Source organism: Heterocephalus glaber, unplaced genomic scaffold (assembly GCF_053883595.1).
Source record: "Heterocephalus glaber isolate CG9 unplaced genomic scaffold, H.glaber_assembly_v1.0 deba00001555, whole genome shotgun sequence".
Classification (NCBI taxonomy): Eukaryota; Metazoa; Chordata; class Mammalia; order Rodentia; family Bathyergidae; genus Heterocephalus; species Heterocephalus glaber.
The window spans coordinates 885,824-911,441 of NW_028258346.1; the positions used below are offsets into that span (position 1 = coordinate 885,824).

The 25,618-nt window shown below is 39.1% G+C and overlaps 1 protein-coding gene across 6 annotated transcripts in view; it reads right to left on the bottom strand.

The window, feature by feature from the left end:
• The window catches only part of Rbm12b (RNA binding motif protein 12B), a 476,951-nt gene that overhangs the window by 98,804 nt on the left and 352,529 nt on the right, over nt 1–25,618 (bottom strand). For all 6 annotated transcript variants that reach the window (XR_015442821.1, XR_015442822.1, XR_015442810.1 and 3 more), the window contains one exon: nt 4,343–4,439. The gene's annotated coding sequence lies outside the window, so the exon portion shown is untranslated. The remainder of the gene's footprint in view (nt 1–4,342; nt 4,440–25,618) is intronic.

The following is a 25,618-nucleotide window of genomic DNA, read 5'->3' on the forward strand; positions in this document are numbered from 1 at the left end:
TGGTTAAAAGGTTAAAAATAGTGGAAGTAGCAGAGTATGCTGGACCCCCAGTCATATCTCTGGTCACACTCTGGTTACACTCATATCCACTTACACACATACACAAGCACACACAAATATACAATCAGTGTGTGTAAAGAAAAGTCCCCACAGGGCCGGGGATTTAGCTCAGTGGTTTCGCTGCCTGCTACGCAAGCGCAGGGACCCGAGTTCGATCCCCGATACCAAAAAAAGAAAAATCCCCACTGTCAATTCAAGACCTAGGGCCAGGTGAAGCACTTGGGTCTGCTGCAAGACTGGAAGCCTGAGGTCTTCTGATCCTAGAATTGAGATTAGACTATTTTTATCCTTCTCTGGCCAGCTTTTTGAGAGACAGGTCTTGTTTCTTCATTTGTGACCTGGACATCTTGCATAAGGCTAGGCACAGTCAATTTCAATACAAGTTTGTTAAAATATTGAAACAATGAAAGAATGGATGAATGAACACTAGATTTAAAGAGTCTGCCACATACTCAAGCATGCATAGAATGAGAAATCTAGCCTCCTGGTTACTCCTGCTGCCTGGATATGAGCCAGATAATAATCTCTTCCATTATTAAAGCACTTTAAAAGTTACTGAGAATGTTCATGTCTGTTAATTATTTTACTCCCAAAACAAGAGGTTGCTGTGGGAGAGACAACTTGGTCCCAACTTTATATATTAGGGAACCATGGAGCATAGAGATAAAGTAACTTGTCTTAGTACACACATCAATGGACCCTACTGATAGAAAGAGAACTAAGTCCAAGATCTATCTAGTTCTATTACTCCTTGTCTACTTTCCCTTTCCAGTGTGTGTATGTGTACACGTACACACACGCATACAATATTATATTAGTCAGTCCTCTTCATTCACAGAGCCCATATTCATGGATTCAAAGAAAAACCACTGTCATCAGGAGTGTGTGGTGCAGTGAGGAAACCACAGCAGTTATGATACTACCTTACATACAGTAAATTTATGCAAGGCAAAGTAAGCCGAGTTGAAAGACCCTGATAGGAGAAAATAGTCTTGTTGTGTGGCCATAGAGGGGGACACAATTGAATTTGAGCTGGCATTAGATCTGTGTAACATCTAAAGGGCACAGGTTCAATAGTCTTGGACTAGCAAACAAAGCAGTGGTAGCAAGTGAGGAAACTGACATCAATGCCTAATGTAAAGAAAGCAAGGCACCTTCTGCAATGGGCTTCGAACTAAGCAGAGACCAATCCCATGGGCTTCCCAACAGAGCGGAGTGGCTGGGTCAGTCTGAGCGAACTGCTACAATTCACTGAGTCTCTTCTCCCAGTCCAGCCTGTGTTAGCCTTTAACTCCCACAACATCACAACCAGGAATAGCACCAGGCTATTTCCACGAGTGAAGAAAGTAAACTTTAAAGAGCTAAAGAGACTTGCCTGGAGCCACTCAGAGGCAAAGTCAGGATTCGGGCTCATTCTGTCTGAAGCCAATGGCCATGCTTCTGCCACTGAATAGAAATTCAGATGTCTTCTGTGGATATTAGAGGAATACATAGATGTAGATCTAAAAATAGCTGCCAGGAGTTTCCCGGCACTAGAGTTTCCTACTCCATTTAATAACAAAGACACATTAAAGGGTCCATTCTGAGGGGAAGGAAAATGTAGCCAATTAAATTGATGGCTTGTGTTCTGATATTAAGAAATTGGTCCTCCAGATTGAGAGTTTCAATCTACATACTGATAATGTATGTATGTTTTAATAACTATAGAATATCTTTCTCATTATTATAAAAGATATAACTTTTTATAAAAGACAGTTCCAAAGGAATTCAACTACTCTCCTTGTTGAGAGAGAGAGAGAGAGGGAGGGAGGGAGGGAGGGAGGGAGGGAGGGAGGAAGCAGCTTTGGAAACAAGTAGATTCCGTCTTCTGATACATATATATCAGTTTTAAAAATCTAAAAATATAAAGCAGTGTTTAGCTAAAGATGCTCAGTGCTTTGTTAAATATGTGAAAAAGTAATATATTAGGATGTCCCATCACTCCCAAACATGCCTGGATTCCCTCATCCTCGTCCAGCCATTAACATATAATGAAATGTACATTTACCTGGTGCTTCCAGGGAGCAAAAGCAATACTTCAACACTCTTGTACTTCCATTCTTTTAGTCCACGGAACAAGAGAACAAATACCATTCCTTCAGCTCCCAAGTCTTAAGTATTGTATTTTTTAAATAATGCACAATTGATTCAGTGCCTTTGAACTTCCTCTAAACATCCAAACCACTCAGGATCATTAAGATGCTTCAGAATGCAGAGAATGTATCCCTCCAGTACTCTTTGCCACTCACTGCCTCTGGCTCACCCAGCCAGGGTATCAGCTCATCACTCTTTACTGTAAATTACTAACATTAGAAATGGCAAATCACCAAGATAAATTGTGGGAAACACAAGAGGAGTTACCAGGTCATGTATTGGTGAGGTGTGCTAGGTGTTACTGCAGAAAAATGAAATATAAGAGTTCTGAAGAGATCCATTTTCTGTATCAATAATCATACTGCTAGGTAGAAATACAGGATAGAATTTGTAAAGCAATGACACCACCATTTTGATTTATTTAACTGAAGCCTCTCATCTCTGAGCTCTGGCTCAGTTCTGACCATAAAACACAATAGGAATGACAGCAGAGGGTGTGGTCTGGGGGGCCAGAGACAGAAGCAACACTTAATAATGTTGAACTAAGTCCATCACCTTGGACCCCTCATACAGAGGGATACTCAATTTGCTGAGGTAAATTTCACATCAAGAGGCTAAGTCAAGGTTTAAAAATAAGAAGTACAATGTTCACAAGTCAAACAAGAATATCAAGTATGTTATGTTTATCCATGATATATCTTATTATCCTGAGGTACTACTATCCTAACATCTACATACATGCTGTAAACCTGTTCAATCTTTCAAACTCTTAGTTTGCCTTAGTAAGAAAAATACTATAGTATAGGTAGTTTCAGAACTACCCCATAAGTCAGTGGCATTTAATATTTTTGACCCTGATCTATAATAAGAAATGCATTTCACACATCACATAGCACAAATATTTCAATATATACCCCAAAATACACACATACACATGTACAAGTTTAATGAAATAATACTTACAAATGAAGGAAAAGCATAACCATACAAGGATGTATTATGTAGTCAATAATTCTATTTACCTAGAATGTTGAATAATATGGTGCAATGTTCACAATAAAACAACATGTTAAAATACAGAGAAAAGTAGGGAAAATATATATCTCTATATATTTTATATATATATATATATATATATATATATTCAACTTTTAACCCAACACCATCTTGATAAATTCAGACTGTTAATGCAATTTTTCTTTAGGACTAAAAAGAGTCTTAAAGTGAACAGAATCCAAATCCTACTTACTCTCCAGAAAACCAACAGAAGTGAAGTTTATCAAGGAAAAATATGACAACCTCTATAAAATTATAAAAAAGAAGCCACAAATTTCTGAAAAATTCGACTATGTAAACAATCAATTCATACTGTTCAAAGCATGACTCTTAATTAATTAGAATGACAACAGTAACAATTATTAAGTGTCTACGTTCAAGAATACTCTTACTCCCTACCAAAAAAATAAAAAATAAAACTGAAGTGATTCATAATTTATGGATTGCAACTAATGAAAAATCTTGAGTTACTTTATAACATTCATTTATTCATTCATTTAGCTAAGTACACACTATTTTTGAATACAATAATAGGCAAAGCTCTTTAATAGGGCATGGAGGTCCCAAAGTTGAAGATAGAGGTCTTATCCTTATGCTATTCAAAACCTAGTAGATTAGCCAGCAAGTACACAATGATGTGATGAATACATGTGGAGTTGTGCAAAGGGCCAGGAGACAATGAAACTGTAGGTCTTGGGCAAATGGGAGAAAATTCATAAAGAGGCACTTCAAGTCTTAAAAATCTGTGAGTAATTTGCCAGGTAGACAAAAGAAAGAAAGGTATTCTCCAAAGAGAGGAGCAGGTACAAAAGCTCAGAGAAGAAAGAGATTGCTCCCAATATGGGAACCCCATATATAGTATTTTAGAAGGAATAAAATGTGGGATACTGGATCAGGAAGAATGAAAACAGATGAAGTATGCAGGAAAAATACTTTATGCTATTCTAAAGAGTATGGGTTTCTTCTAAGAACAGTGGAGAGTCCATGAAATATTTGAAATCATGGAGTGATATGATATGATTTGTGTTTCTGATTCTTCTGGGATGAGTTTCTGATTCTTCATGAGACATGCAGTAGGGATAAAGAGGCTTACTTTGTAGTAGAAGTTAGACTTCCAAATGCTTGTCACTGTTGGATTGGCTTTTCCAAGAGAATCAGCAAACAGATCCTGCTCTCAGTGAATCCATTGTCTAATATAGAAATGAAAAGCACAAATTACAAAAACATGCATTTTTTAAGGTAAATGTGCTCTTTCCCAGCACTTTGACACAAAGAGAAGTGTTAGCTTCATAGAAATAATTAATCCTCTTTTCTGCCACTGGGATAAACAAAGAGGAAATAAGAAATAGATGTTATAAAAAAATAAAATCTGAGGCAGATCAAAGGGGATGTGGGAGAGGATTCAGCAACTGCCACCCTCAAGCAAACCACGGAAATGAAGAAATGAGTTTTTGGGAGCCCAGCCAATGGGATATGAGAGAAATTAATCCAGAAGGGGTGTAATGACCTGAAAAAAATGATGAGCAAAGTCCAGGAGGATTAAAAGAGAAACAAAAACAGCAGACAGGTAAGAGCCATTTTCTTCTGTCTTGCCTATCTGAAGGGCATCAGACTTAAGGCCTCAGAAAAGGAAGAAAATATTAAAAAGCAAGACAAAGAATTGATTTGGCAAGTCATTTAAACTTCTTATTCTTTTTATTCATTTTTTCTTGTTAAGGCAAAGGGTGGTATTTTAATTTACTGTCATAACAGAAGAACTGGCTATTGATAACATTAGTCTTGTTCAATCACATTGAAGTTTCAGTAAACTCAGGCCCCATTTTCAGATACTTTGTTCTGCTAAAAATTAGAGTTGCTTTTGAGACATAGGCCTTTAGTGTAATATACACTATGGTTTTTATTTTTTCTTTCCAGTGCAACAGGGAATTAAACTGAAATCATTAAATTTCTTCTGCTTAGCACTTTAGAGAACATTTCTAGCCAGTCTGCCTAAAGTTAGTGAACACTATAATAATAAATTGTTAATACTGAAGTCTTTGGTATTTATCTGATTTTTAAAATGATTTTTCCACCTCATTAAATAGAGTCTTATTTTCTTCTGGTCCTTTGAGTTCAAAACACAGAAGAAAATCTTGATATTCCGGGAATATTTCTCCTAACCAAAGGCTCTCAAGCTCTGAAATGGCATGGACCATCTCAGGGACAGCTCAGAATCTGTAAACAGTTCTGAGATATAATTCCAGGAAATCGAGTCCTCATTTATTAACTGTTTTTGTTTTGTTTTTTTTTACACAATTTGACATCTGTGTCTCAGGCCTCAAGTGACAATGCTCTCTGTGGGAAATTCAAACTAGAAATTTAGTCTTAAATGTTTGAAGACATCCATCCTTACCCATCATTTGTGGGTCAGGAAAATGTGTTATTCAAAGCCCTGATGATTGAAGAAACTATAGCACAAAAATCAAAATAAGAAACCCTCAGGTAATAGGACTCATAGCATTGTGTCCCACAATATGAAAAAAAGGTATAAAACAAAGTGGCCATTAAACGTCTTTTTAAATTAAAATATCTTTTTAGTTCTCCTATTCCCGACACCTAAGTCTGCATGTGATTCCCAGAATTTAGCTAACTATTGTGGTTGTGCCTCCCCCCACCTCTGCAATTACTGCCCCCACTTTCTGCTCCCAACAAGTCAAGGTAGAGGACCATGTACCAAGAAACTTGCCCTCTACCAGCAGTGGGCAAAGTAGCAACCACAGCAGAAAATGTCCCCAGGGGCCCAATCTCATGGTTTGGCCACAGCGAGAATTTTCTCGGCTTCCTGGGGGAAAAGGGCACTGACCCAGCTTTCAGCCAGAGCCTGCTTGCTGGGAGGACTAATTACTAGTGTGAAAAAAAAGACTGATTCAGGTCAATGTTTTCTCAAGCATTGTTTACATTTGATTTTAAATCCATACAATGGCAGAATTGACATTTGCAGCTTGCTACCACATTCATTTGCAAGGTTTTATGTTATTTTATTTTCAGGTTGGAAATGTTTGAGGAAGCATTTATCATTAAAGCCTTGGCCTTTGCTCCTAAAGCTTTCCCTGGTGAGTACAATAACAAAAACTGCTAATTAAAAGAGGGAAAATAACCAAGAATGAAACACAAAGGGGCATCCCTTCCTCATCAGCCGAAAACAATGCAGCGGCTTCTTAGGTGCCCTGCACAAGGCTTGGGATTGGGAAAGCTGTGCCATCCACCTAGGTGAGGTGCACTCAGTCCGCCCACCTGAACAACCTGAGAGGAGGGGAAGGCATTGTTCTCTTACATGACAGTATTCCGCAGCAGACTGGGTTGTTCTCAATAATAACAGCAAATCCAAATCAATGTGATTTAACCCAACAACGTTCCTTTTGTACAGTCACAAAATCTAACGTGGATCCAGGCAACACTCCAGAGCAACTGCTCCCTGTAGAGTGATTCAGCAACCCAGGGCAACAAGGGTGCCATCATCACACAGATAAGCCACCTAGAGAACTGCCTTCTTTGCTCTCTCTAGCAGGATGAAACAATGCTAGTCTTCCATGGGTAATTCAGTGCTTCATTCAGGAAGTAATGAATGACATAGCTCATGTGCTAAGAGTCACAAGACCCCATCTAAATGTAAGACAACAAAAACAGACAAACAAAAAAACCAACAACCCCTTCCCATGAACTTAGATGAAGAGAATCAAATGTGGGGTACATACTAAAAGTCTATGCATAACAGCCTGTATATATCTGGTCCTTCTCCTCTGATATTATATATATATTTGAGATATTTGGAGTTCTTTTTAGAGATACCTTTTCTTTTTTTGTTTGGTACTGGGGGTCGAACTCAGGAACTTGCACTTGTGAGGCAGGCGACAGAACCACTGAGCTAAATCCCCGGGCCTTCCTTTTCTTTTTTTAATAAATGTAAAAATTCCTTTCTCATCTCTTCGCTATTTGCATTGTCACATAAATTTTTTTACTACAAAATATCAGATAAGTCAGTTGAGATAGGAAAGTTGACTTACTCCAGGAAGAACAGTTTAATATTGCTCTCAAAAATGCATAAACTATTGCCCCAAACACAATTTTATGAGTGTTATATTATATGAGATCTATATCACAAATAAAATAAGACTAAAAATAAAAAATATATTTCCAAAGTTGTCCAAATAATGAAAAAATTAAACTAAAACTTTCTGAAACCTCACCCAGCACTTCTCCTTTACTCACGGCTGCCATTAAACAGCATATTATTCTTTTCCATTTTCTATATGGAGAAAACAAACATAAAAGTTAAGTAATTTGCTAAGAATCACAGAGCGAATAAATAAAAGATAGAGATTTCAGCAAAGTACCTTGGACCTATATCCTACTTTTAACTTTTGACTATGTTATATACCTTCATGTAAAAAAAAAATCTAATATTGCTTTCTATAAAAGAGGAAGTTAAAGAACATGAATCTGAAAAGACCACAGACAATAGATGTTGGAGAATCTTTTGTGCTGTTCTAAGAAGATCGGGTTCATACTCCAAGCCAGGAGCAAACAAAGTTGTGTGTGTGTGTGTGTGTGTGTGTGTGTGTGCGTGTGTGTGTTTGCAAAGGGCCATTTTAGATTGGGCATATGTTAGATTTCACAGTCTCTGTAATCTCACAACTATTCACCTCTACCATTGCCTAAGAGCAGCCATACACGATCCATCAATGAGAGCACCTACATTCCATTTATAAAATGGCATGGTGAGCTAGATTTCCTCAAGTGGTCATAGTTCTCCCTACTCTGAATTTGAGGTGTATAGTTGATGTCTGTGGTATATAGATAGTGGGGGACAGGATTAAAAACAGAAAACAGCATTTTCTTGAATACAAGAAATAATGGTCTCTAAATAGAGGCAGTGGTGGTAAGGAAGTAAAAAGTGGTATGGCCAAGAGAGGTCATGGGCTGGCATGATAAATGAAGTAGTCATTCAACTGACTGTGCAGGATAAAGAAAGGGAATACATGAAGAAAGACAATTGCTGCAATCATCCTGGGATACAGGAGAGAGAGTCAGGTGAAGGAGGTGAGAGGGAAAGGTATACTTGGCGGTGAAGTAAGTCTGAAATGGATTGTACTGGTGTGGCTGCATCATAGACACTTGGATATACTGGGTAGGACACAGGAGAGAAGTCTAAGTGAACAATGAGGACTCAGTGTCAATCATAAAAGGTGAGTCTTAAGCTGTTGCAATAAATGAAATAACCCAAGAAGAGCTAAAGAAGAGAAATAGACTGATGAGAAGGTCATGATATTACTACAGTAGTTAGATAAGCATTAATGGTTACAGCCATCATGGAAGAACAGACACCTGGAAAGAAGACTACAAAGAGGCACAAAGAGCTCAGGGAAGAAAATGAGGAAATAAAATGTAAAAGGCATGGAGAGATCAGCAGTGTTAAAAACTGCAGGGAATCTAATAAGATTGCTGTGAAGAGTCCACCAAAGCTGACCTTTTAGGGGGGTCATTGGTCACAGCAGAAAGGAGAGTTATATGAAATTGGAAACGAATGCCAATATATAAGAAGAGAAGAGAAAAGGGGAGGCAGTAAAAAGAGATGAAGCAATATCCTTTTTAAATACTAAATAAGGAACAGGTGGGCACATGAATGAGAAGGATTTGTACTTTTTTCAATTTTTTTGTTTTGCTTTTGCTGCAAAAGGCTATATTTTTTTTGGTCCAAGACTTGAGAGGGGGCTCCCGAGAGGTGAAAAAGCTGCCTAGTGGCTGGAGGAGAGGGTTAGGCCAAAGCTCTGATGCCAGGTGAGCAGGAGCCCCTCAGAGGCTGCCAGGCTCCCTGGCCTCCTAGTCATGCTTGAGGGTGAGCCCTTTATGCAATGAATCACACAGGAAATAGAGCAGGATTGTTTAAAAATACAGGAGAGCTCCCAGTAACCAACGAAGAAGATGCCTGAGAGGTGCAAGGGAGTGGAATCCAGAACACATGGAAATAGGCTCCCTCTGAGTGTGAAGCAGCAGAAGAGAAAGGCTCCAGCAGGCAAGGAGACAGGTCCTCTGAAGCAGAGAGCAGAATTGTAAGGAAGTGCAGAGTGGAAGAGCCTCCATTCCTCCATGCCTTAGGTGCCTCTCTATCTGAAGCTGCAAAAAAGGTGGTGAGCAGGTTTAATTCACCAACCATAGGTATCTAAAAGTTACAAAGCCCAAATATATTTGATGAGGACTTGTGGATATAGAAAAGGCAGCTTCTACCTAGGGCCTTTCTAAAAGTCCATGCTCTCCTTTCACCATAGTCCGAAGAGATATTTGCCCTCTTTGATGCCTGGACAGCAGGTCCTTCATGATAATGTTTCTATGCAGCCAGTTACCATTAGCTGAGGTTCCTCCATTAAATTGTTTCAGTCAAGTAGCAGTATTTTCTGAATGAGGATTCATAGAGGAATTCAGGATTCCTGAGTGCAAAAGCGGTAATCAAAACACCAGGAGAGGTTCTGAATAGTTAGAAAGCCAAAAGAAAGCAACTGTACTCAAGTCCACATTCACTTCCTTCCGCCTGAAGATTTGTGCTGGCCTGGAGATGACAGTGTGGTCCTGTGGCTGCAACAAACCACACAAAAGCATTCCTCCTCTATGCCCATGAATGTCGAACTCATTACAGGGAAAAATAAATATGCCCGGGTTTTACTGTTAGTTATTTATGAAAAGAAAATTTTCAATGATATCCTGCAAAATAAAACCAATGTGGGAGTGGGAGGAGAGATTCATCTTCACTGGCATGGCAATTCTGAAAGAACCAGTGCTATTGTTTTTGTAGATGAAGTCAAGGCAGTCTTGATGGAGAGAAATCATTCTCATTAAGAATCCACATAGTCTTGGGATTACTGGGGAGCAGATTCTGATTGTGGCGGGGAGGAGGTCATATGCACTTGAGCCCACACACGCAAGGCCTGACTGGGTTGGAAGTGCAGAGCTTCTGATACCTCCCATTGAAAACACAGGTTGGGAACAGGGATGCTTCAGCCCTTCCTTCCCCGAGCTTCCAGATTTCCCAAAGGAAATTCCACAGATGAAAGCAAATTGCACAGGCCACTGAGATGTGGCTCAAAGAACCTTGTGTTCCTTTATTCTTCCCTGAGCGCTGAGTAAATTCTGCTCTCACATGACGAAGTTCCTTGTCACCTGCTTGTGAAGATCTCCCGGATCTTCCTCTCACCCTTCTTCCTTCAGGAGCCTGCCTCTGTTTCCCTCAAATGCCCTGCACACTGCTGATTTAGCCACTCTGAGTGACTGTGAATGTGCCTCACTAGGCTCCCATCCCTGCAGAGGGACTCCGGCCTGCATCTCCCCATCCAGCTTCCTTCCCTGGGCCCCTTACACTTAGAAGAAATATAATAAATGTTTGTTGAGCTGAAATACATATGGGAATTTAGCAAATCAAGAATGTTTTTGAAACTTCAATTTCTTGGCTAATTAGACATAAAATTAGGAAAGTGGCTGAATGACAAATATTAAACTCTGAATCCTCTTCAAAATGTATAATAATGTGTAGAGCAGCAGGAATCTTTATTCTCTCCCTCTGAAAATATAATTATAGAGCTAGAAATGACTAGAAGAATCATTTTCTCCATTCTCCTCTGCCTCCAGGTAGATTATATTAAATTATCTCAGACAGATGAAAATCTATTCTTTTTTATTTCAAAAAATGAGATTTTAACTCTACCATTCTAGTATTAAAAAGGCCTTACCAATTCATCCTGGCTTCCCTAAAGCCCACACGGTATATATTAAGTTGGATAGAGCCAACTGGATAAGATTCCTTTTGTTATAATTTTACACATTATAATTATAGATTTACATATAATATAAATGCAATGAATATAGTACATATATATTTGATATATATAGTGAGAAAGAGACAAAGGCAGAGAATTGACTATTTCAATTTGAATTTCAGAGGTGATTAAATAGGAAATATTTTACTCAAAGTGTCGAATTTTAGGAACTTGCAGTCTTCAGAAAATCAGATTTTAGATGTGAAAATGTTCTGGTAAAAGAACACATAAGATGGTTCTAATAAGTACACACAAACACACACACATATACACACACACTTACACACAACGCTTTCAGATCATTCTTCCTCATGCCTGGAATTTTAGGAAGGGGGAATTTATGTATTTATTGTGTTTCTGTTATCATGAGAATTTTAGATCTGAATTTATGAGTAGCAGTATCATTCCAATTAATAATTGAAAGACAAGACCTGGAGCTTGGAAGGGACAGGCGATGGTGGAGAGTGGATTGAAGCTTTTGCAGTGAAACCTGGGTCAATTCAGAGACCTGAGGAAAAACCACTCAGCCTGTCCTGCATGGATGGATGGGTGGAGGTACATTTTCCCAATGTCTCTCCCATGCCTTTTGTTCTGGTGTTAGGTAAATAGTGACCGTCCAGTAAAGAACACGGGCAGCCTGAAATTGGGGGTTCCAGGAGGGACCTCCTGGAGTAACTCCAAAGGACAGTCCAAGTCAAATTTATTGAACTGAGTCTTTTATGGATAAGGTTAAGGGTGGATTAGTGGCTTAGGTGGGATGAGGTGAAAGGGGGTGTGATATTGGGGGAGTGAAAACAGCCGAGCACGTAGCCATAGTAACAGCTAATAGTCTGTTGTGGAGGCGCTGAGACCTGCAGAGTGGGGTGGGTGTGTCGTGCGTTCAATTAACAGCAGTTATTACTATATTATATATAACAAAGGAAAACATCTTATTAAAACTGAAGGGGAGGTAAGTCCTGAAAAGGATAAATAATAAGTGGGCTAATTGTAAATTCTTATTATTGACTTATAATATGTAAAACAGCATTGACATTTTATATATATTTCATTGTGATATTCCAGTAAATGTAAAAATTAGTAAGAGGTTCCTTTTAACTGTACTTGCAACTTTCATATCTCTAGGAAGTCTTCTTTTCCTCCAATATGACTTCTAGAATGAGAACATGAATAATAGTTCCCATTCAGAACCAAGACCAATAATTCACCCAATTTGCATTGCTGCAGGCCATGGAAGCAGCTAAGGGGGCCCACACAGGCTACTGCTTCTGGTTGGAGCTACTCTCAAGTTCTCCTGGGGCCAGCTGAGCTCTTGCTGTGACTGTATCCCAATCAGTCCCCCTCTGTCCCTTTCTGTTTCCACTGCTCCCCACCGGCATGACCCTGAGAGCATTTCCCAGTCTCCATCCTAGTCTCTTCCCAGGATCCAGTCTGCAACAGGGAGGTTGAAGAAAATCTATATTACTATTAAAGAAGAGGCACCATGGCTCTGGAGAGAAAAGAAGAATTTCAGGGAGTGATGGGTAACCAGCATGCTCCCCAGGTTAATGATGCTGACAGAAAGTGTGAAGGAATACAAGTGGACCTCGAGGTAAATGGCAGACAGTAGAATTCAGAGTGGCATGGTGGGGATGGATCCCACAATCAGGAAAGGACCACAGAGTATGAGGAGTCTATGGGGAAAACACAAGGGAAAGAGTAAAAGTCCCCGGGTCACCCCCCCAACCCCGGACTGGCCGAGTTGGTGAGATGAATGTTCCCCTCCCATGGGTCACCACTACGAACACTTTAAATAACAGAAGGTCTCTTCTTTTGTACGTGTGTGTGTGAGTGTGTGTGTGTGTGTGTGTGTGTGAAGTCTGTCCTGCACTCCAAGGTAGAAATCAAAGAGAAGATAGAATTTATCTGACTGAAATTGTCTTTACAGATTTCTTCCCCTCTGGGCCAAAGCAATTCTATAAGAATACATAGAATCCCTTCAGCTTTCTCTTCTTCAGACGAGAAATAGAAGCTGTTTGTTTTGACCTCTACAGCATGTCAAACTATTCTTATTCCAAACTTTTAGATTACAGCAAAAGGTTATAAAGAGCACAGAAATGCTGCAGACCCTGGCTTCAAGCTTAAATGGTGTCGAGTGTGCTGTGCCACCAGTTCTGTGCTATTTAAAAGGGTAGATTTTTATACTTCACTGTAAAAATACTTGCCAGGTGTGCTGTAAACAGCAGTGTTTGAGGGATTCCTGGCTGGGTCTTCATAATTTTTTATTTATTGAGCATTTTATTATTTCTAACTCCTAGCAGTGTTGTGTTTCTAGTTGTGCATAGAGGTAGTGGTGAACTGGATAAAACCAGGTTGTTCCCCCAGGTAGATGACCAGGCGTCACCTGGCAGTTCCAGGGCTCATCCTGTGAATGACCTGAATGAAGGCTCTTGTTCCCCTTTGCAGGAGGTGGGGCATGGCTTTCCTCCTTCTCTTTACACCATCATAAGGCTTTTAAGTTATTAAGAAATCATCAGCATGTGCATTATTCAACAGCCGGTGCCAGAGCATTCTCTCCTTCAGTTAATGTCACTAGAGAGAGTACTAGAAGCCCCCAGGGTAGAAGGAGGAGGAGAAGGAGTCTTCTTTAACCCGGGCTATCTGAATCTGAGAGGAAAGATTGCAGCCACCACACAGGCCACCTCCTCTCCTTTCCAGTGTCTGAGGAAGCTCTTCGAGGGATTCACCTCAGCCCTGAAGCTTAGAGATGGGCTCATGGGGCCCGTGCTCTATTGCAGGACTTGTACTTTGGACCTGGGTTAGGACTTCCATATATCTCTTTTAAAATATCACAACTCAACTCATAGACACACACATTGTTCTGGCTCTGATCATTGGATGGTTTAGAAAACCCTTTCAAAATTGAGATAAATCCAAGAGACTCTTCAAAGAGAGCCCAGCAGGGAGAAGAGTTAAGATCAACGCCTTCGGTCCTGAAGCCAGACAAAACTGTCTCTCCTCAGAGCCCTGCCAGGCTTATCTGCACTGCTTACCACCTGCTCACAGTGGTGAAGAGTGGTTTACATAGTCACAGCACTGTTCTGAAGATGAAGTGAACACATAAAAGTAAAACCCTGGGTATTAAGGTCTGAGCACATGTTCTAGGCTCAGTAGCACATTAGCTGTTTTCAGATGTCTAGATTTCTCCCTCCCAGTAAAAAGAAAGCGCTTCTCAAAGCACAGGAGTCAGGAGCATAGGTGTTCCTTAAAGCACAGTTGGAAAGAGCTATCAAGGCAGCCACACAGCTCCCTCAGAGAGCTGCAAACAAAGACAAGCAAAGGAAGAAGATTTGAAGTTTATCTTCTAGCTAATCTAGAAATCTATTGTTTCCCAGTTCTTTCAAGTTTGTATTTTCCAAGGAGAGACAGGTCTTTTTCTCTACCTTTAAAAAAAAGAAAGAAAGAAAGAAAAGTCACTGGCTGAGTCAATAGACTTCCATAGGTCAGGGAAGCAAATTACAAAGCTAATACAATGGATTTGAGAAATTGCTAATGTAATCAGATTTTGAACAAGCTTTGGAAACAGTCCCTATTTCACAGCACCAAGGGTATTTTTCTAAACTGTTCATTGCTTTCAACAACCCTATTATAAAACCAATGAAAAGTGAGAAAAGCAAATTCAGCGGCAACCTATCTTGTCAGGACAAAGAAATCTTCCTCACCAGGAAGCAGTGTTCACAGAAATATTCACCCAATAATCCTATTTGAATTTCGTCACTCATAGAAATGTAGAAAGGGGACTTGTGCAAGAAATGGCTTCTGCACAGCAAAAGAAGCTACCAACAGAGTGAAGAAACAACCCACAATGTGGGAAAAAATTTTTACTAGCTGTTCCTCAGACAAAGGTCTACTATCTAGAATCTATAAAGAACTTTAAAAAAATCAGACCTCCCAAATTTAAAGACACAATCCAAAAATGCGCATCTGAAATGAACAGACATTTCTCAGACAAAGAAGTAGAAACAGCAAATAAACATATGAAAAATTGTTCAACATCACTGGTCATTCAAGAGATGCAAATGACAATAATTCTGAGATCAAGAAATCAACTAATAACAAATTCTGGCAGGGTTGTTGGGAAAAAGGAACCCTTCTCCACTGTTGGTGGGAGTGTAGACTGGTGCAACCACTGTGGAAATCAGTATGGAGATACCTCAAAGAACTAGGACTAGAGGTCCCATTTGATCCAGCTATTCCGCTGATGGATATCTTCCCAAAAGAATTAAAAGAATCATACCACAGCAATTTTTGTGCACCCATGTTTATAGTGGAACAGTTTGTAATAGCTAAATCTTGGAAACAGCCCAATTGCCCATCAGCTGATGACTGGATAAAGAAGATATGTGGGGGGTTTTTTGTAAAATGGAGTACTACTCAGCCATAAAGAATGAGAAACTACAATCATTTATAGCTACATGGATGCACATTGAGGCCATACTCTTTAAGTGAAATAAATAAGACACACATGTGTAAATACCAAATAGTTTCTCTGATGTGAGAAAAGGAAAGTGTAAATTAGGATCAAAATGTAAAACAGATAATGTGAAATAGGAAGATAAGGCCCAAAGGGGAAGGGGAAGTGGGAGGGGTAAGGGAAGGGAAAGGAAAAAATATGAGAAAAGGAAAAAATGGAAACAAAGTCTTTGTAAACAGGGAGGGACAGAAGGATTGAAGGGAGGGCAGGGAAATGGGGAAAAAATAAGAACCAAGATAGATTATGTAAAGGTACAAATTTCCAATGATGAATGTCATCATATTGTATACCTAAAATGTACCAATAAAATTAATGAATTTTTTAAAAAAAGAAATGGCAATGGGGCAGTGGAAGAAGCATGAGGGAGAGGCACATGGAAAGACTTGATGGCTTCTACCTACACAAGCAGAAAAGAGTTCTAGACCTTTCATTGTAAGAAACAAAAATTATAAGATCCCACACCTTTATATCTTAATATGATAGTTGGGCTTCTTGTAATACAATGTCACTGAAGACCAGGGATATCTTGTGCAACGTCTAAAAGATACTCAATATGGAAGTCCCTAAGGCCTTTCCTAGCACATAGTAGCTACTCAATGTGACACTCATTTTTTCTTATGTAAAGTGATCCATGTATCTTAGTTGCCCTTGAAAACCTATGCTTGTTGCCTCAAAAAAATATTTATAATGCCCAATTTCACTCCCAAAGTGTCCCACTTTGGACAATAAATTATATGGTGTCTACCCTACTGGTAAAAAACCTAGAGAAAGTCTAAAAGTGCCCTACCTACTTTGGTTTGTTTTTATTTTGAGAAATGACATATGAAATTGCCTTTAGAATTTCAGTTTCATTTGAGATTTATTTTCTTGGATATTAGATACAAGCATTTTTCCTTACATGGTATTAGACTTATTTGTGTAGGGAGTTTCTTTCCCTCTTTTAAAAAATAAATTAACTTTTTTTTCATGTAGATCTATCAATTGACAAATATTTATTAAGTGTCCACTACGCACAAAACCGCTTACTATCTAGCAAAGGCAATATTCTGCAACATACTTGACAGCTCTTATTCAGCTAAAAAATATTCTTTTTATGCTGCTAAGTTATTTTGATAAGCCTTTTTGATTTGGAAATATATACAGACTTTCAATCAGCATGAAATGAGGCAGTCCTCCAGGCTGGGCATTTGGAGACCTGGGTTCTCTGCCCAGCTGCTAATTAGCCAAGGAAGCAAGGAAGGCCTCTCCCCCTCCATGGACCTAGTTTCCTCATCCATAAAATGAGAGCATTGGCTGAGATAACCTCTGAGGCTCCTTTCGGCTCTAAAATTCTATGATCTGATGAACCATTTCTTTTCAATTGATTAAAATGAGTGTTAAGAGCTTTCCTAAAGTAAACAAGCCAGGCATGATTCCAATTTGTTTTGTTTTCCCATTTTTCTTTTCATTCAATTTTCCATCTCAGAGCATTTAGGGGAATGCAAAGTGAATATTTCCAAATTGTTATTTAGAAATGATACCTGAAATCGTCTCCATGTAGAAGGCCTCACACATTGCCCTTTTCAAGTCAGAAAGTATAAATAAAAGTAAACAGAATCTGAACAAAAAGTTGACTTAGCTTTAGCCACGTATGGACTCAGCCACCTATTTTGTTGATGTATAAGTTTGTTATAAACTACAATTTGGAAGGATAAAAAAGCAAAACAGCATTGATGGAAAAACAAACCATAACATTCTCACCACCAACCAAGGGATGAGTCAGCCCAAGCAGTTTAGTGTCACTAATGACCCAGCTCCTTCGTGGATGCTCTGTCTCTCAGCATCAAATGACCTCATTTGTTGGCTCAGTGGTTTAAAAGAAACATTGTATTTCCCATAGTTGTACTTCATATCCTCTAACCCCTAGGGATTACTGTGGCAAAAACTTTCAACTCAGTGAAGCTTTCTGGCACAAGTAATTTTCATTTGAGCAAAATGCATAGTCAATTTATGACTAACAAAGATATGAACATCTTAAATTTATGTGGTAGGAGCCAAATACAAATTCTTAGTGACATCTTTTTTTAAAAAGTTATGATTTTGAAAGTATTTTAAAACCATTTTAAAGACTGCAAGTCAAACACTAGAAGAATCAAGAAGGAATTTGCATTTTGGTTTTATATGCAGCTGGTGCCCAATGTGTCTATCTTGGTAGGGAAAGGAGTCAGGGAGAGATAAAAATAGTACTTAAGATGAAAGGTGAGGGGCTTCTGAAATGCCATCCATCCTGCTGCTCCCAGCCCAGAGGCAGGGGCTTCTGAGCTGCCATCCCAAGGCTCCTGGTCCAGAGGAAGGGGCTTCCTGGCCACCATCCCTCCCGCCGCTCTCAGTACTGAGAAAAGGGCTTTGGGGCCACCGTCCATCCTGCCACTCCCAACCCAGAGGAAGGGGCTTCCGGGCTGCCATCCATCTCACCACTCCCGGCCCAGAGATCACCTACAGCAACCCCAAAGGGAAATGAGATGGAACAATCTGATACTCAACCACCTGGACCCACTGAACTGGAAACAAAAGGGGATCTGGAATAAATGAAATCAGAAATAATTTCTCAGATAACAGGAGAAATTGTTCTCCTAGTGCAAGACATGATTAATAAATCTAGAGAGGAGCTGAGGAACATGATGGAATCCCAACATAGGAAACAAATGGAATCCATAAAACAGATGCAAATAAATTTCCAGGAGATGAAAAACTCCACTGAAAGTCTACACAGCAGAATGAGCTAATGTGGGGACAGAATTTCAGATATAGAAGAAAAGATTGCAATTAATGACCAGGAAAAGAAAAATTGCTTCAAAATTATAAAGGAACATGAGAAATCAATCCAGCAGCTGCTAAACGATGCAAAGAAGAATAACATAAGACTGATTGGAGTCAATGAAGAAACAGGAGAGAGTGCAGATGACATAAAAAAAACTCTTCACAGAAGTAATGGCAGAAAACTTCCCAAGCAGGGGAAAACAACTTGACTTACAGATAAGTGAGGCATATAGGACTCCAAATAGCCTTGATCAAAAAAAATGTACACATAGGCATATACTTGTTAAGATTCCAGAAACTCAACAGAAGAACAAAGTTCTCCAAGCAGTCAGAGAAAAGAAACAAATCACATACAAAGGAAAGCCCATCAGAATTACAGCAGGCTTCTCAACACAAACCATCAAGGCAAGAAGAGCTTGGAGTGACATATTCCAAGCCTTAAAAGAAAACAGCCTCCAACCCAGATTGATGTACCCTGCAAAACTATCTTTCAAAATTGTTGGAGAAATAAGACACTTTCATGACGAAGAGCACCTTAGGAACTTCGTGAATACCAAACCAGCACTCCAAAGAATTTTACACAATATCTTAGGAACAGACATTGAGGATCACAACCCCAGGAAGCAAAACAGAATGAACCCATCTGGCATGACAAGAAATTAAATGTAGAGGGGGAGAACCAAACAAAAAGAAAAAGTCATGGCAATGACAAGTCAATACATTTCAGTTATAGCCATCAATGTTAATGGTCTCAATTCATCAATCAAAAGAAATAGATTGGCAGAATGGATCAAGAAGCAAAATCCAACAATATGCTGCATACAAGAAACACACTTAATTCAAAAAGAAACTCATAGACTGAAAGTTAAAGGGTGGAAAACAATACTCCATGTGACGGGAAGTTGAAAAAAAACAGGAGTAGCTATCCTCTTTGCAGATCAAGTAGATTTCAAATCAACACTGATTAAGAGAGATGAAGAAGGACACTACATCCTTGTAAAGGGAACAATCCAAGAGGAAGGGATGACAATTATAAATATCTATGCACCAAACACTAGTGCGCCCAACTATATAAAACAAATATTAACGGTCATGAAAAGTCATATATGCACTAATACAATTGTAGTGGGGGACTTCAAAACCCCACTGTCACAAATAGATAGACCAACTAGACAAAAAAGAAGTAATGAAACACTAGAACTCAATCAAACTCTTGAACAAATGAACTTAACAGATGTTTACAGAGTCTTCCACCCCACAAAATCAGAATACACATTCTTCTCAGCTGCACATGGGTCATTCTACAAAATAGACCACATACTCATACATAGAACATGTTTAAGTGCAAAGGAATTGAAGTTTTCCCTGTGTATTATCAGACCATAGTAGGATGAAATTGGAGATCCATAGCAAAAGAAACTGGAAAAATTTCATTAACATGTGGAAACTGAACAACACACTTCTGAATAACCAATGGGTCACAGAGGAAATTAAAGAAGAAATCAGACAGTTCCTTCAATTAAATGACAATGACAATACAACATAGCGGAATCTATGGGACACAATGAAAGCAGTCTTATGAGGGAAATTCACTGCAGTGAACATGCATATTAGGAAAACAGAATGAGCCCAATTAAACAACCTGATGCTGAACCTCAAGCTTCTAGAAAAAGAAGAGCAGGACAACCCCAAAGCTCATACAAGGGAGGAAATTAGAAAGATCAGAGGAGAAATCAATGCAATGGAGACTAAGAGAATGATACAAAACTTCAATGAAGCCAAGAGTTGGTTCTTCAAAAGAATCAACAAAATTGACAAACCTTTAGCCAACCTTGTCAGAAAAAGGAAAGAAAAGGCCCAAATCCATGCAATTAGGAATGAAAAGGGTGAAATTACAACAGACCCAGCAGAAATCCAGAGGATCATCAATACCTACTTCCAGAACCTATACGCCAATAAGATGGACAACACAGAAGAAATGGACAGATTCCTAGATACATATGAATTACCAAAGTTGAACAAAGAAGACCTAATATTCTAAACAACCCAATATCAATCAATGAAATTGAAAACGTAATTAAAAACTTATCAACTAAGAAAAGCCCAGGCCCTGATGGCTTCACTGCTGAATTCTACAAGACATTTAGAGAGGAACTGCTGCCACTACTGTTTAAACTCTTCAATGAAATTGAAAGGGAAGCAATACTCCCAAATTCATTCCTGGAAGCAAGCATCACCTTGATCCCCAAAGCAGAAAAAGACCCAACCCAAAAGGAGAACTATAGGCCAATCTCACTAATGAACATAGATGCAAAAATCCTTAATAGGATACTGGCAAACAGAATGCAGAAGATCATTAAGAAGATCATACACCTTGATCAAGTGTGATTCATCCCAAGGATGCAGAGATGGTTCAACATATACAAATCAATAAATGTAATACACTATATCAATAGTGTCAAGGACAAAAACCATATAATTATCTCCATAGACTCAGAAAAAGCATTCAAAAAAATCCAACATGCATTTATGATAAAAACCCTACAAAAAATTGGAATAGATGGTCTCTACCTCAAACTGATAGAAGCCATCTATGAAACACCAACAGCCAATATCATACTAAATGGTCAAAAACTGAAATCCTTCACACTAAAATCAGGAACAAGACAAGGATGTCCACTATCACCACTCTTGTTCAATATAGTTCTGGAGACATTAGCCACGGCAATTAGACAAGAGAAAGAAATAAAAGGAATAAAGATAGGTAATGAAGAAGTCAAATTGTCATTATTTGCAGATGACATGATATTCTATATAGAAGACCCCAAGAACTCCACCAAAAGTCTTCTAGACTTAATAACCAAATTCAGTCAAGTAGCTGGTTATAAGGTCAACACACAAAAATCAATAGCTTTCCTCTACACCAATGACAGACTCACTGAGAGAGAAATAGGGCAAATAATTCCTTTCACAATAGCATCCAAAAAATTGAAATACTTAGGAATCAACCTAACGAAAGAAATCAAAGACCTCTTCTCTGAAAGCTATGGCACTCTGAAAAGAGATATTGAAGATGATATCAGAAAATGGACAGACATCCCCTGCTCCTGGGTAGGAAGGATTAATATAGTGAAAATGGCCATACTTCCAAAACTGCTATATAGATTTAATACAATTCCAATTGAGATCCCAGCAACATACTTCATGGACCTTGAGAAAACAATCCAAAAACTCATTTGGAACAAGAAGAGATCCAGAATAGCAAAAGCAATTCTAAGTAACAGAGACATGGCAAGGGGTATCACAATCCCCAACCTGCAACTATACTACAAAGCTACTGTGATAAAAACAGAAAGGTACTGGCAAAGAAACAGACCTGAGGACCAGTGGAACACATTAGAAGATGCAGGAACAATGCCAGACACACTCAGCCATCTCATCTTTGATAAAGGAGCCAAACACCCTCACTGGAGGAAAGATAGCCTCTTTAATAAATGGTGCTGGAAAAATTGGGTTTCAGCTTCCCAAAGATTAAAACTAGACCTATATCTCTCACCATGCACTAAACTAAAATCAAAATGGATTAAGGATCTAAATATTAAAATAGAAACTCTGAACCAGTTGGAACAGAGGTTAGGTAGAACTCTTGAAGACATCAGTGTAGGAAAAGATTTTATGAACAAAACCTCAGTTGCCCATGAACTAGCACAAACAATCAACAAATGGGATCTCTTCTTATTAAAAAGCTTCTGCACAGCAAGAGAAACCACCAGCAGTGTGAAGAGACAACCAACAATGTGGGAAAAAATTTTCACCTGCTTTTCCTCAGACAAAGGTCTACTATCTAGAATCTATAAAGAACTTAAAAAGATCAGACCTCTCAAATTTAAAGACCCAATCCAAAAATGGGCATCTGAAATGAACAGACATTTCTCAGACAAAGAAGTAAAAATAGCAAATAAATACATGAAAAAATGTTCAACATCACTGGTCATTCAAGAGATGCAAATGAAAACAACGCTGAGATTCCACCTCACTCCAGAAAGAATGGCTGCTATCATGAAATCAACCAATATCAAATGCTGGCGGGGCTGTGGGAAAAGAGGAACCTTGCTCCACTGCTGGTGGGAGTGTAGACTGGTACAACCACTGTGGAAATCAGGATGGTGATACCTCAAAGAACTAGGACTGGAAGTCCCATTTGACCCTGCTGTTCCACTGCTGGGGATCTTCCCCAAAGAATTAAAAGAATCATACCACAGTGATATATGTGTGCCCATATCCATAGTAGCACAGTTTGTGATAGCTAAAACTTGGAAATAGCCCAAATGCCCATCAACTGGAGACTGGATAAAGAAAATGTGGTTTTTTTATAAAATGGAGTACTACTCAGCCATCAAAAATGAGAAATTAGAGACATTTATAGCTAAGTGGATGCACATTGAGGTGATACTCTTAAGTGAAACAAATAGGACACACATGTATAAATACTGAATAGTTTCTCTGGTGTGAGAAACTGAAAGTGTAAATAAGGACTAAATATATAATAGGTAATGTGAAATAGGAAGAAAAGGGGCAAAGGGGAAGGAAGTGGGAGGGCTAGGGAAAAGGATAGAAGGGAATGGGATTAATATGAGAAAATGGAAAAATAGGAACAAAATCTTTGTAAATAGGGAGGACTGGAGGGGTTGAAGGGAGGGCTGGGCAAGGGTGAAAAATAAGAACCAAGAGAGATTATGTAAAGGTGCAAATTTCCAATGATGAATATCATTATATTGTATACCTAAAATGTACCAATTATTAGAATGAATAATCGATAATGTAAAATAGGAAGAAAAGGTCCAAAGGGGTAGGGGTAGTGGGAGGGCCAGGGGAAAGGAAAGAAGGGAAAGGAAAAAATGATGAGAAATGGAAAAAATGGAAATAAAGTCTTTGTAAATAGGGAAGGGTGGAGAGGGTGAAGGGAGGCCTAGGAATGGGGAAAAAATAAGAACCAAGATGCGTTATGTAACGGTACAATTCCCAATGAGAAATGTAATTGTGTTGTATACCTACAATGTACCAATAAAAGAATTTAACACAAACAAAAGATGAAAGAATTATCTCAGTATATAATTTTTAAATAAATAAGAAGTGGATGGCAGAATTAAAAATCTGTATGCACCATAGGAAATAAGTGTGGAAATAGACGCCGCCACAACTCACCTGCTATGAAAAGCAAAATAGAGACAGGATCACAGGCTAATACTCATTAGGCTCCTTAGCTTTCCTTCTAATATCCAGGTTAGAATTTAGGGCTGTCCTGGGAGTGCTATGAAGAATTTCAAGATGGCAACTGCAGAGCATTAAACCAAGAGCAGAGCAGAGAGGCAGGCAGATGCACCCATGATAAACCCAGGAAGCTGACCCTGATGCCAGTATAGCCACACACACACTAGCTCCTATCCTCTGATGAATTTACGACCCTGGAGGTCTGTAACACCACCTGGTCCTTAAGATGAGAACCCTGAATCTTAGAACAGTATTACACTCCAGATCAATCAGCTGGGATGACAGATTGCCTACCAAAAGGCCTACTGCTGCCACCACAGTCGGGAGTTCCACACTGTCCAAAAATCAGTAAAACTATCAATTCTGAACTTTTAGTTCCCCAGAGACCTAGACTTCACTCAGTAAGTTGCCTAAACATGCCGTAAATCTTTTATCTGTGCTTTCCTCATAGATTTTTCAACATAAGTATAAGCCAAATGAGTAAGTAGATGAACATGGCATTAATTAAAATGACAGTAATACGACACCTTAGAAAATTGTTTTTACATTTTTTTAAAGGTGAGATATTTATATTTTTTCTAAAGGATTTTTATTATAGGGTGTTTTGTTTTGGTTTGGTTTTCTGAGCTAGGCTCTTACTATTAGTTCAGGCTGGTCTTGAACTCACTATGTAACCCAGGCTGGCCTCAAAATCATAGAGATCCTTCTGTCTCAGCCTTCCAAATGCTAGGATTATAGGTATGTGTCACTTTGTCTGACAAGGGTGCTTTAAATTATATACATGATTTATAAATCCTTATTAACTCCAAACCTGATGCAAGACAAGATATCAGCATTCATTGAAAACCACTTGCTCAGCACTGTGTTGGCCACTGGAAGTCCATGAATATACACAAGTGCACAAATACAGCTCTTTCCCTTAAAGGCCTTTCCACCTAATAGGACAACAGAAGAACTGGAGAAACCATGGCAGTGTAGGGAACCTAACAATACAGTGCAGACAAGTCTCAGCATGGAACTGGAAAAATAAATCTGTCTGGGGTCTTGGGGAAAGTTCGAAGAATATGGTGCTTTTTGAAGGTGAATAAAAGGTACTTTGATGAAAAACTGTGGGAGAAAATTTCACAAGTAGGAACATTTGCAAATGTCCATAAATTATTAAGTGGCAAGTCATGGAGGAAGGACATGTGTGGAGTGGTAGGAAGCAACAACGAAGACAGAAGCAGACCATCAAATCACCTGCGTACAAAGTCCTGGACTCTGGCTTTCTCCTCAAAGCTTGGAGAAACCATTCTGGGAACCACTTGGCATTCTCATGACGAAAGACCTGGATCTCAATCAGGAAACACTTAGAAACAAGAATCCTAGGCTTCATAGATTAAAAATTGGCTCCAATCTTCCCAGTCCCATTCACTCTCAGTTCTCTTTAATAATTATCCAAGGCATCCCAAGGTTCTTGAGGATGAAAAGGCACAGGCTTCGTGGAATTCTTATAAAAATTGATTTCATGGGCCGGGGATTTAGCTCAGTGGTTTCGCTGCCTGCTGTGCAAGCGCAAGGACCCGAGTTTGATCCCCGGTACCAAAAAAAAAAAAAAAAATTGATTTCATACCTGAATGGTACTCATAATTCCTGGTTCCCTAGCGCCACCCTTACCTGCCTTCCCACACAGTTACAGGCATTCGACCTGCCTTGCACAACTGATCAAGCTCTTCCGGTCTTGATTGGAACATCTAGTCCCTTTGGAGCCAGAGTACTTTCTGTGGCTTAATGAATCTCTAAGTCACTCTCCCTGTAGTCCATCCACCTAAATCCTGCTAGTTAAGCTATTTCTCAACCCCAAACCCTCTCTATTTTGCTGTTACTGCCCTACTTTAAGGCTTTGTCCTAGACAACTGCACCAGCCTTCAAGCTGATCTTCAACCTTAGTTTTCCTTTGCTCAGA